Here is a 13,024-nt window from a genome sequence, read left to right as displayed (position 1 = left end):
CGCAAGAAGAGCTCGCAGAATCTTTGGGTGTAACTCAAACAGCCATTTCAAAACGTTTAAAAGCAGTTGTATGTATTCAAAATCAAGGAAATTGGGCTCCATATGAACTCAAACCAAGAGACGTCGAAAGGCGGTTTTGCATGTCCGAAATGCTGTTGGAACGCCACAGAAGGAAGTCATTTTTAAATCGGATTGTTATTGGTGATGAAAAATGGATCCATTACGACAACCCCAAGCGTAAAAAGTCACATGCAAAATCCGGTCAACCATCATTTCAACGGCAAAACCGAATATCCATGGCGCAAAGGTAATGCTCTCTATTTGGTGGAATCAGAAGGGTGTGCTGTATTATGAACTACCAAATCCAGGTGAAACCATCTATGGAGAACGCTACCGAACACAATTAATCCGTTTGAAAAGAGGAGTACCCGAAAAACGCCCGGAATATGCGATCAGACACAAGGCAATAATTTTCCATCATGACAACGTCTCACGTTGCTATTCCGGTTAAGAACTATTTGAAAAGCAGTGGATGGGAAGTTCTACCTCACCTGCCTTATAGCCCAGACCTTGTCCCTTCTGACTACGATTTGTTTCGGTCGATTCACAACGCCCTCACTTGAAAACGATTACATTAGAGCAAGATACCAAAAATTTGCTTGATTCATTATTGGCGCAGTTCTTTTGGGATGGGATCCACAAATTATAAGAAAGATGGGAAAAGTTCATAGCTTCAGATGGGCAATACGTTTAATAATACTATTGTACATGTTTTTTATTAAATAAACGTTGACATTTTGAAAAAAAACCACACGATTTAAGTTATAGACCACTACATAATGAATTTTGGTTTTGCCGCAATAAATCCATCAAATAAGCAGACGTATTATACACAAAAAAAAATAAAAATAGCTTCTCACTCAAATATGATAGATTCTGTCTTGAAAATATTTATTTATAACAATATACAGTTTTAATTTGACTACAAAACCTCATTCACAAATTATTGAGACAATTGTGAATGAGCTATAGTACAATAGTACACAGCTCCACGTTTATAAATCGTTATATGTGGCAACGTTTCCACTTGTTTTCCTAATTTCTTCAAACCTTCTACAAACGATACCTACATGAGAGTTATTTTCTTCTAATGCAGAGCCCTGTGGTTTTTTATTTATACATTGTCATTCATTCGAAGTAAAACTTTCGTCCATTTAGAAAATAGATATTTCTGGTCTTTTTTAATAATTTGTATCGTCCTTTCCTGCGTTAGCTTGATATCGCCAGAGAAACAAACTTAGTAAAAAGAAAAAATGTAATTCAATGTAGTGCCGCTTTGCACACTTGCTGGAAAACATTTCTCATCGTGTCACGTATTTTATTCTCTTTAATACTGTTATCCAAAGTTCGGAAACTTTAACACAATTTGGTAATCACAAACTTTTACAATAAATACAATCTACGGCAAAACTTCAACAATAAGAAGTAACTGATAAAGTAACTCAAATCGATGTCTTGGATAATCAATGTAAGTAATATCAGTAATTATAAAGCTAGATAATTCAAGGTCGTGAATCGATTCATTCTCTTTATTCAACGAGTTGGTATAGTGATTTTGCCAGTCATTTTATTGAGACTTAATTTAATTAGAGCCGGAATATCATTGCTATTTTAAAATAAGCTCCAAACTAGAATTAAACGGTTATCACAATTTCCCGATAACTACGTGAATTGAATGAGTGAAAATCGATTTTTATCGATGGCTTCTCGATTCAAAACTATAAAGTTTGAGATTACCATAAGATAATCCAAGAATTTTATCTAATTTAACAAGTACCTCACTGCCCCAAGAATTTCCAATTGCCTTATGACTTACGAGCTGGGTTTTTTACTGTCACTTTTCACAAAGTTCAAAATGCTTGAAGCGTTTTATCTGCGGACTCCGTCTTGATCGAGAAGTTCCAAAATTTTGTTGTTCATATGGTTATGAAGTCGTTCTTGGTGATCTCCAGCAATCTTCTTTATCTCATCTTTTTTATATGTTATCGGTGTTGACTATATTTCTTAGTATTTGGCTTGGAATTTGTAGGGTAGAATGATTACTTTCACAAGTATAGCCCCATTGTTGTAAACCATAAGATTATTGAGTAACTCTTTGAGTAACCCCTGCTATAATCAGTCGGAGCTCTGAATATTCGTTTTCTTGTTAAACTCCAAATGTACGATCTTCTAATGATTCTTTTTTAAACAGGGAGACATTTTGTTATTTTTAGAAACAAATCCTTATGCCATACTTTATAAAATGCTTTTGGAATGTCTAAAAACCAACTGAGCATAATTTATTTTCTTCAATAACTTCGTTTTGTTTATATTCTTAATAATGATGTTGATCTGTAGTATTCCTAGCTTGGGAATCATAATCAAACTGCATTTATGAGTTTTGTGGTTTCACAAATGCCTTTCAAGTAACTCAAGGTCGTATCCCGGGGCTTTCTCGGGATTATTGCTAATTTTAATAATATCTAACAAAAAAAAACTCTAATAACAAATTATCGATTCTTTGTAGAGTAGGAATATTCAATAATTCATTATAGTTAAATTCCAAAGTCCAACATCAACTTAGGGATATACATTCTCATTTCCACTCTAGCAACTTTAAACTAATGTAGAACTTGTAATTGCTTCAAAGCTTTGTTTTGGAAATTAGTTGATAGAGTTGTTGCCTTGAAGTCCCAAATATTACTTGGATGCGAGCAGTTCATATTAAACGTTTATGAGCTTAGGTATATACTTGTTGACGTTTATTTAACAAAGATGGCAATCATATTTTCATGCTTTGACTGTAAAGGATTGTTTGAAGTCGTTGCGGTAGTAGAGGGCATTATTGAGTGATCAATTTCGATATAATTTCTGTAAAATTTGCTAGTTTTTATAAGATATCAGTTCATGTTAGACTTCTGTGTGCAATAATGCAATGTAGTGGAAATTGGAAATAAAAACTACTACATATAAATTTTTGATTGTATTATTGAAATTGATTAAATTTTCATCCATATACTATGATATTTACCTCTACGTGTTGATTAAATTATGAATGGAATTATATACACGATAGTTAATTGAGCTGAGTTCATTTTGAAGTTTAAACATAGTTAATAAAAATTTTGGAAAAAATGTGTTGTAGTTGATTGTGGTGTAGAGGAAACTAAATACAAATTTGATAACTAACCGAGAATATTAGAATTTGAAAATAACTAAAACTGATAACATTTTTGAGAGTTACACACGAAAAAGTTTGAGTGCATTTTTTGTGAAATATTTTTTCGTAGTAAAAAGAAAATTAATTGAATTTAGTAGAAAAGTAAGTTTCCCATGTAAAATTTAATCTAAACTTATGATATATCCACCCTAACGAATAAAAATCTAACTTTTTCTTTTAAAATCAAAGTAAATGCTTGAAAGCCAATGAATGAAAACTTTAGTAAATGTTTATGTTTATATGGATTAGACCACGAAGATGATTAGTGGTTAACAAATTATTTTTTAACTGATATTGATGAGAGGCAAGGGCCTGCATCATTAGATATGAATAAGATGAAAGTTTTTCTGCGGCATTTGTCGAATCTTGGTTCACAAAATTATGTAGGTGGAGAGCTCGGTGTCTATTTGTCTGTAAGATATTTACTTCAGTAATACTTGCAGTTTGGAAAAGACCAATATTTGGATTAGATTTCCCTAGACGTGCAGAAGGTTTTGCTGCAACTGCTTTCGTTGCAATAGACTCAAGATTCCTAAGTTCTCAGAATTTGGTGTTGAATATATAAACAGAAAAAGACATCCTAGCATTAGCCTACAGCCAATTTGCATTACAAAAGAAATTTTTACAAGTGTAGATTAACAGTGGCAAGATTCTGTGTACGATCAGAATTCAGAAGAATTCTAACACACACAACATTCTCAAAATCAGCTCCGCAGAATGTTTATTATCAGGAGACGACGATTACTCTATCTCGCTTTGGAATATGACTCCCTAGAGAAATCCTACTACCCAAAAGTTGCTAAAATCCTACAATATTTCATGTAGACAAAGAGTAATAATTAAAAGGAAAGTTTTCTGTCCTCTGATTTGAAATTAGAAGTGAATTAGAAAATATATTCGGACACCAATGAATACATTTTAAGTGCTTCTGGATGATCCTAAAAGTATATAAGCAATAATTTAGGGGCTGGATAAATTACAAATTATAAATGAAAATAAATTCACACACAAGGTTTATTCATTTATTATAATTTCGAATTTAAAATTTTTAATTAACATATTAGAATAAACAAATAAAAATTATATGTCAAAATATATATCCTCTAATTACAAATTATAAAAAATAATTTTGCCAGATTAAAGTAAGACGTCATCAGTTTCTTGTTGATTTCTTACTCAATTGCTCTAAACCCTGCAATTCAGCAAGTGACAGTTAAAAAATGAACAGGTGTTTGCACAGACAAACGCGTATTTTACAGAGCCAAAAATTATCTTATATATGGTTTCAAAAACTTGAAAATTGGCTGGACAAAGTGTCTAGACTTAAAAGGAGATTATGTTGAAGAATAAATATATTTTACAGTAATTTTTTTCTATTAAAATGTCGTATTTATATAGTAAAAACGTGTTGCGGAAAGTAAAATCGACTCAACCCATACACATCACGGTTAACACAAACAGCGATTCCACTCTTCTCGAAGTTTTTACGTGAGGAGTGGCTATGAGTAGCTGGACAGTCAGAAGATTTGTCAAAGAACATGTTAAGTGAACTGACAAACAATGGGGCTCCGTTATCTTCTTAGACGAAAGAAGAGGATGTCTGTATGGTAAATTATAAGAAAACGAATTTACAGAAGACCTGAAGAAATATTCGCGCAGTATTGTATGAAAGAAAACGTGGTTTCTGGATGGTTGAGGAAAGCATGGAAGCCAAAACCCAGGGTTCACGTAGTTCTCAATTTCATCGGCGAAAACTTCATCTTAATGCAGGACAATGCCCGTCCACATACTGCAGGTTGTATACGGTCGTATTTACAGGATTTCGGCCGGCGCTTAGTCCAAACTTAAATCCTATCGAACATTTGTGAGATGAACTTGAGAAAAAATTTCGGGAACGAAATCAAATCGGCGCTTACTATAGAACGAGATAGCGAGAAAGAAGAAATATCGTGCAAAGTAATTTATTCGATTTATAAAAAAAGCGATTGAAAGATGGCCAGCGGAGGGAACACTTAATATTGATTGATTGATCAAATTAATTATTATTTCGACGAATTGGGGCTTGTACTTCAGAAAATCAGGAAAATAATGGAAGCTACAGATTTTTTTATTAGACTGTTGATTTTGATTTGATTTTTTGCTCACGATTATAGTTATCATTTGCTTTTAAATGAATTGTTTGTTATTTTGACAATTTAGGTATAGTTTCTATAATCAAACAAGTAGGTTTTGTGGTAGAAAATCAAAAAGAAATATGGTTTTGTTTTAACATCTACTATACTAATAAATTATCGTCAAGAAGACATTTTTTGAGGATTCGATTTGTTATATCAGCATAGTGATCCTCAAATTGATCCATGCAGTTACGTATAGTTGTTGGTAAATTTTATATTGGAAAAATTTGGCATTTAAGACGAAACGTCATGTTAAACTTATTCTAAAAAGATTGCAAAAGTCAAATTCACTTATTCCAAAATAGAATTAAACTTATCCTAGATGGTTGGCACTATCTGTATTTGAAATAACTGAAAAACACCCGGGTTTCAGTTTTTTTTTAGAAAAAAGTGAAGTTCAGAACGGGACAATTTTGGATTCTTTATTTCCAATTTAATACGAGCCAGATGAACGACGATATTTCGAAAACAAGATGGATTGACATCTGAAAGAACATTTCCTTTTTACAGTTGAACGAATTCGATCGTACTACTTCATATCAAATACATGTTTAAACCATAAATTACGATCTGATTTCTAGCCAACGGAGTAGAATTTCAGATTCCCTGAAATCACCACGCAATCTTGTTTGATATCTGAGATTCTTTTTTATGTATCCGGCTGAATCAGTGTTTGTAGTTTATACCAAAAAAAATCAATAATTTCAAAGAAATAACTAGACGAGAATTTCAGGAAACGTTTTTAGTTTTAAAGAGTGCTTTTGTATAGCTGTCTTAGCTATTTCAGCCACATGATTTTTCAAGTTATAGTCGATCTTAATCATTCTGAAATATTCAGCACTTAACTAATGAACTGAACGTGGAGTAGGTAGCTCAACCTTCCAAACCTTGCAACGATCTTTCTGAAATTGGAGAAGCGTGCTTACGAATTAGATAAACAGATTCAAAGATGAATAAAGGAGGTCCATACTTAGGAGTCGAGATCACAAGCACCAAAAACTCACAACAAGAAGTACGAACTCAAGTAATTAAAGCCATCTGGCTATTTTTTTATATGCAGGGAAAACTCGAGCGAACACAACAAAAACGAAGAATATGATGAGCCTAATAGAACAAATGATAAACAAAACTATGAAAGAAGATCTGAAAATCTAGGATATAGTATGATCCACGAGATCGAGACGACGATATTGGAGACACCACGTGGACACAGAATGATGGAATATCAATGGGTTTAGAAGGCAAAATATGAAAAGCCAAATTCCAGAAGACCTCAAGGCACGAATACTAAGCATCTACTTCTCAATAGACTGAATAGTAGAAGAAATAAAACCATGTTGTAGGAAAAGAGAAAGAAGAGTATGTGATGATGTTGATACCACGAAGGACTAAATCCGGAGCCGTAATGGCAACAACGGCCTCTAATTTTGATACTTTAAAAGCAAATCAAATTGTGTAATAAACAATATATTTGTACAGAATGAATAAAGCCCAATGAAAAATTATTGTAATAGATAAATATGCTCGAAAATACAAATTAATATGATCTAAATTATTCCAACGAGAAAATTTTGTCGAAATTCAATTATGTAAATTTCTATTTTTTTGTTTATACCATCTGGTGTGCCGAACATGCTTTTTAGGAAATAATGATTACAATTAATGAAACATACCAGCCAGTGTAATGCTGGAAATGCTCTCTAATTGAATTCAGCCAACATATGTAACCCCTTTAATATTGAAAATTGTGACCAGTGGCTGTGGCTAACGCTGTCACAAATATGGCGAGCATCCAATTTCTAATTCTCATTGTTAAAAAGGGTTTACGAATTACGAAGTTAAATTAAATTCATGTTTCACTCGTTTTTCTCATTTTGTATAATATATTCTACTTAATCGTATTTTATGGGTTAGTCTAAATTCCGTGAAAAATTTATTCAATTTTTTGTAGATAGAAAATCATTTCATTACATATTTTTCACAAGTTATTTGTCGAGTGATTTCTCTGTCTTTTCATATTAAATAAATTGAAAGCTGGTTCTTATATCGATACACGTGATCACGACGAAATGATTCTCCACGTTTTCGATTTCTTTGATATGACTCCATTAAATTGAACTTTTCGTGAGGAAATTGGCTGTAAAATATATAATGTATTTATGCTGGTGTTTTTACCTCTCCAGTAGCGTTAAATTTTTAACAAGAGGTATGTTTAAATTCAATTTTGAATGTGTTCAACATAATTCGATTGGATTTATTATGCTAGTAAAAAATAACCATCTGAAAATATAGTATATTGTACAACAAGTGGGAAAAGCTCAATTTTTCTCACGAGTGTGGAAGTGCAAACACACGAGTGAAAAAAGTACTTTTCCCACATGTTGCACACTATACTTTTTCTATATCTGCACAAATTGGAAGAATAAAAGTAATGGAACTCAATGTTTATTTTTATGATTAGTAAAACCTAAATAATATCAAAGTATCCTCTTAACTGTTGAATAATATTATTTATAATTGTAGTTGATTGTGAGATTTTCACAATTTTATATAATTAAAACCGGAACTCCATTTATTTTTAATAAAGTTACTGTTATGTTAATTTTAGATATTGAGGGTTGATCGTTCATATACGGTGTATTTTCTGTCTCCATTTCTGTAAAGGGTTCGAGTGGTTTTTCAGTTGCAACGTTAATTTTATTTTTAATAGACTCCATGGCGCTTTGAGGTTAATATGTCCTCTCCTGCATTTACTAAAATTTTTGCCGAAGAACTTTTCGCACTAGTTGCAAAATATACTATTCTAGTTTTAGTATTCTGAATGAAATTTTATTTTTTGATTATTTATCAACCCTAGTACACTAAATTTCGCTATGATTATCGTTTCAGTACCTTCCTAATTAGTATCCAGATTGATTCCACGTGTGGAAATAAGAAAATTTTTATCTATTTTCTTCTTTTTTAGAGCGAATTTTACAAAGTTGTAATATTTAGAAGAATTTTTTCACGAGTCGTATCATTTCTGGTAAAACGATTATTTAGATTTCAATTCCATGTGATCAAAATATTACTTTTATAAGAAATGACATGATATTATGAAAAAGGTCTGTCTGATAATGTATCTGATCCTGGATAGATAAAAAACTGAGAAATTATTGTATTGTATATAAACATTGTAATGAAATGTTATACGAATGTGTTTTACAAAGCTTATTCATACATTGACTTTGTTTTCATACGTCAGATGAATTTGTTTTTTATGGAACTCTAATAGAGGTTCGTACCAAGTGGTATTGAGCATAACTTTTTCAATATCAAATTTATTGAGCATCGATAGATTCGTAGAAGTGTAGAAGCACCGATTCATCGACTTCCTTGGTCATGCCATTTCAATTCCTTGGATTACACAGTTTAGTCGTATCTTAAAGAAAAAGTTTATGATAAAGAGGTAATTCCACCTTAATAATTAAAGACAACATCATTTTAATGACCCCATAGCTGACTCCTAACCGTTAAGAAGATTAATGGATTCTTTAGAAAAAATGATAGACTTCTATATTCGTGAAAACGAAGACATTTTGAACCACTACTCTAATTGAATTCTATTCAATGTTATTAACCTTTTTTTAAATTTCCCTCTTGTGATTTTCTGTTTAATTGATACATTCATCTCATTACTTCATACCAGCATCGGCTATTACTTCATAATTTTCAAATCATAATATTCCGAAAATGGTATACAGCATCTAGTTTTATCAGAAATACCTTTTTGGTGTTTAAGTTCACTTGAAATTTTGTTTAATAAATCTAATTTTGGAAAAGTTATGTTTACTACTACTTCGTAAAACTAGCGCCTTCTATGAGAGTCAGACATAAAAACAAATTCATTGGATGTATCAGACCTTTACCTTGAATACTGATGAAGTTACGGACATTTTTTACTAAACAAACCCCAAATATTTTTCAGTTTTCTGTCTATCCTCAAGATGGGATAAATGACTAGAATAATGGAATAGTTTCTACGCCTATGTCTGCTATTGTATAATTAATTTAGATCCTTGAAATTTGTTGTTTTATATGAATAATCAATGTTTCATATGTTCTACTACATCTTCAGGGAAAAGTAGCGTCTTCTGCATTAATCATTTTTAAGGCAAATTCAGTTCACTTAAAAAATCTTTCATTTAATCAATTAACATGATTGTAGTAATGAAAGCTGGTGGTTTCATTTGATATAATAGAAGTAATGCGTATCCCTTAATCAAATATTTGTTGTAGTTCGTATTTAAAACTGATCCCCAACCCTAAAAAGGTTTGGACAAATGAAACAGTTAATTGAAATTGGGCTAAAGGGATTCAACGCTATAGGAACGATCAAGTAGACAAATTTATTATTAATCACATAAAAGATATTGGAAGCAGCAATTGGATTTACAAGGAAATCGTTGGATCGCGCCTTCAAAATGTATTCCCCATAGAAAGTTCAATATTCATCTAGAGTTTTTAAACGAGAATTTGAGGCTTCTTCAAAAGTAATAGTTGAGGTTAAAAGAATTTCATACATTACTTGTATAAATCTCATTTGAAACCAGTTGCGTCGTTAAGGATTACTCGCAATTTATTGTGGTCTTAATAAAAGCTATTCCAATTAGCGTGCGAGAAGCTCTCACCGGCTTTTATCAATATAGGGTTTCTCTATTTAATGGTCGACGGAAACACAATAGAACTAGTTCAATTTGTTGTTCCTTACTTTTCTATAGAAGAATGAATTTGTATCGATTATGTATACAGAGTGTGATCGAATCCAGAATCCATAAAACACTTATTAAAAATTCTTTTGTCGTTTGGTTTTTTTCGATCTCTTTAGCATGTTGCGCAGTCATCGTTATTTATTGCGACATCATTAACAATTGCCGGACATCTAGAAACTATTATATTAACATGTTTTAAATTCATAAAATTTCAATTAAAATTGAGGCGACTCAATTGTGGTTTACGATACACAATTAGCTGATTTACCTCAATCGGGTTTAGTTTAGATAATTACGTAACAATACTGTCTAGATGAGTGAATTTTGCACCAAACTTCCATTACAGATTAATGAATTGAATGAAATTCGACAATAATTTTCTCTAACAAACTCATAATGTTTGTAACGAGAGCAATACCTACTATTTGTTTTCCAATAGATGGATTGAAAGACGTAGTTTTATCAAATGAACATGTTTGTGTCCCCAAAATTGAGTACTTTACGTGGACGCGCCACATTTTTATAGTCTTCTGTAACCGTCTCTGCTTTATGTTGCTGGTATGTTTACTATTCAAATATATTGAAACTTTTTCCAAACTAATGTAAACGTCTAATCGTTATTTATCATCAGTCGTTTCGGTTGTATGCATCTTGCTTTGTAGAAAATCTTGCAGCAGTTTCACTTAACTTTTCACTAATTTACTCATAGATCTTGATATAAGATGAAACTTATTAGAAATGAGTTAAAATGAAGTTATTCAGTGATATTGATTCTAATGTATCATTTTTACTTATGCGTAGATATGTATATGTAGATACGAGGATATTCCCTGGTCTAGAAAAGGCGGTAGTTGAGTTTAAAGACGTCACGTTGTTTAGTATTTGTATGGCAGCCATCAATAGTGAATGTTTACAGTGAATTGGTAAACATGTTGTCGTTATGTGCTACAAAATTTTTATTTGAATGGTAAAGGAAACCAATATAAAAGTTAAACTAGATTCTACTATGGGTGAGACAGGTCCTTCGTTATCAATAGTAAAATATTAGGTAGCAGAATTTAAACGAGGATGTACGAGCTAAAAAGTGGTCGATCAAATGAGTTGACGATTTCAGAAATGTTGAAGAAAATCCACAAAATGGTACTGGATGATCATAGTGCGTGAGCTAGCAGACACTTCTAAAAGTGCGGTACTTTGAGTGTTTGGAAATGTTTCGTAGAAATCAAGCCAAACTTTTGCGCCGTTACATACCTATGGATGGAACGTGGGCCCAACCCTCCACACCTGAAACAAAAAAACCGTCAAAACAATGGACTGACAACGGAGAATCGACTCCAAAGAAGGCAAAGAACGTTCCATCTGCAGGCAAGGTTATGGCATCAAGTTTTTTTAGATGCGCGTGGAATAATTTCCATTAACTATCTTGAAAAAGGAGAAACTATCAACAGCAATTATTATGCGAGCTTTTGAGCGAAGAAATAGAGTAAAAATGGCCACATTTAACTAAGAAGTTTCCTCAAGGCAATGCACCAGCTCACACATCCGCTATTACAATGGTAACATTAATGAATTAAAGTTTGAATTGCTATCTCGTACACCCTATTCACCAGAATAAAGAGGTGATGTGGGCAGAGAACATCCACGTGTAAAGAAGCTACCGTAATTGGGCTTAAGAAGGATTTACAATCAGCGGTCTAGTTGGAACAACCATGTGCAGCATATTTACAACATTTGATTATCACTATTAAATCGACTATATTAACATTTAGAGTCGAATCCCACTATAGTAAAGAGTGATTCATAGATTAATCAAATTAGACGTTCACCTGTAGCAAAAAGCTATTCTCAATAGTTTCTGAAGTTTTGAATATCGATAAAAAGAAAAAGTTTAGTATGGATTAAAAGTAACTAGGTTCCAGTGGAAACCTTTTTCTTCGACTTACTCTCCAATGACTACAGATTCAGGTAGTTTTATAAAAATTGAGAAAATCGCCAGCTTCATATTTTTTTTGTTTATTTATTTACTTCCCGAATAGTTTTTCGTTGATTTGAATGGTTATTGGCGACAACGCCATGAATCAGATAATTTCAATCAGTTTCATAAACGTGTTGCAAGATTCCGTTTAGACTGCTTGATGCAAGACTACATGCAAGAAATTGCTCAAAATATTACACAGAGGCATATTGCACGTCGTTTGACATCATAGTCGCCACAATCGAAGTTCCAAAAGTAAAAAGAAACAATTTTCTAACCTCAAACAATGGCAATAATTATATCTGCCAATGTCTTCTGCAAATGATTTTGGAAGATCTATGTCTTCTACAAATGATTCTGGAAGATCTATGTCTTCTGCAAATGATTTTGGAAGATCAATGTGTTCTGCAAATGATTTTGGAAGATCTATGTCTTTTACAAATGATTTTGGAATATCTATGTCTTCTGCACATGATTTTGGAAGATCTATGTCTTCTGCAAATGATTTTGAAAGATCAATGTCTTCTGCAAATGATTTTGGAAGATCTATGTCTTCTACAAATGATTCTGGAAGATCTATGTCTTCTGCAAATGATTTTGGAAGATCAATGTCTTCTGCAAATGATTTTGGAAGATCTATGTCTTTTACAAATGATTTTGGAAGATCTATGTCTTTTACAAATGATTTTGGAATATCTATGTCTTCTGCACATGATTTTGGAAGATCTATGTCTTCTGCAAATGATTTTGAAAGATCAATGTCTTCTGCAAATGATTTTGGATGATCAAGTCTTCTGCAAATGATTTTGGAAGATCTATGTCTTCTACAAATGATTCTGGAAGATCTATGTCTTCTGCAAATGAT

At 32.2% G+C, this 13,024-nt stretch overlaps 1 protein-coding gene across 2 annotated transcripts in view; it reads right to left on the bottom strand.

The window, feature by feature from the left end:
- LOC130452875 (uncharacterized) overlaps positions 1-13,024 on the bottom strand; it is a 175,881-nt gene that overhangs the window by 86,702 nt on the left and 76,155 nt on the right. Inside the window, exon 2 of one of the 2 annotated variants that reach the window (XM_056792362.1) lies at positions 11,436-11,468. The exons of the other annotated variant lie outside the window; for it this stretch is intronic. The gene's annotated coding sequence lies outside the window, so the exon portion shown is untranslated. The remainder of the gene's footprint in view (positions 1-11,435; positions 11,469-13,024) is intronic. 2 annotated transcript variants of the gene reach the window in all.

This window comes from Diorhabda sublineata, chromosome 2 (genome assembly GCF_026230105.1).
Source record: "Diorhabda sublineata isolate icDioSubl1.1 chromosome 2, icDioSubl1.1, whole genome shotgun sequence".
NCBI lineage: Eukaryota > Metazoa > Arthropoda > Insecta > Coleoptera > Chrysomelidae > Diorhabda > Diorhabda sublineata.
Note: the sequence above shows the minus strand (reverse complement) of the source record. Positions and strands in the feature narration are given on the sequence as shown.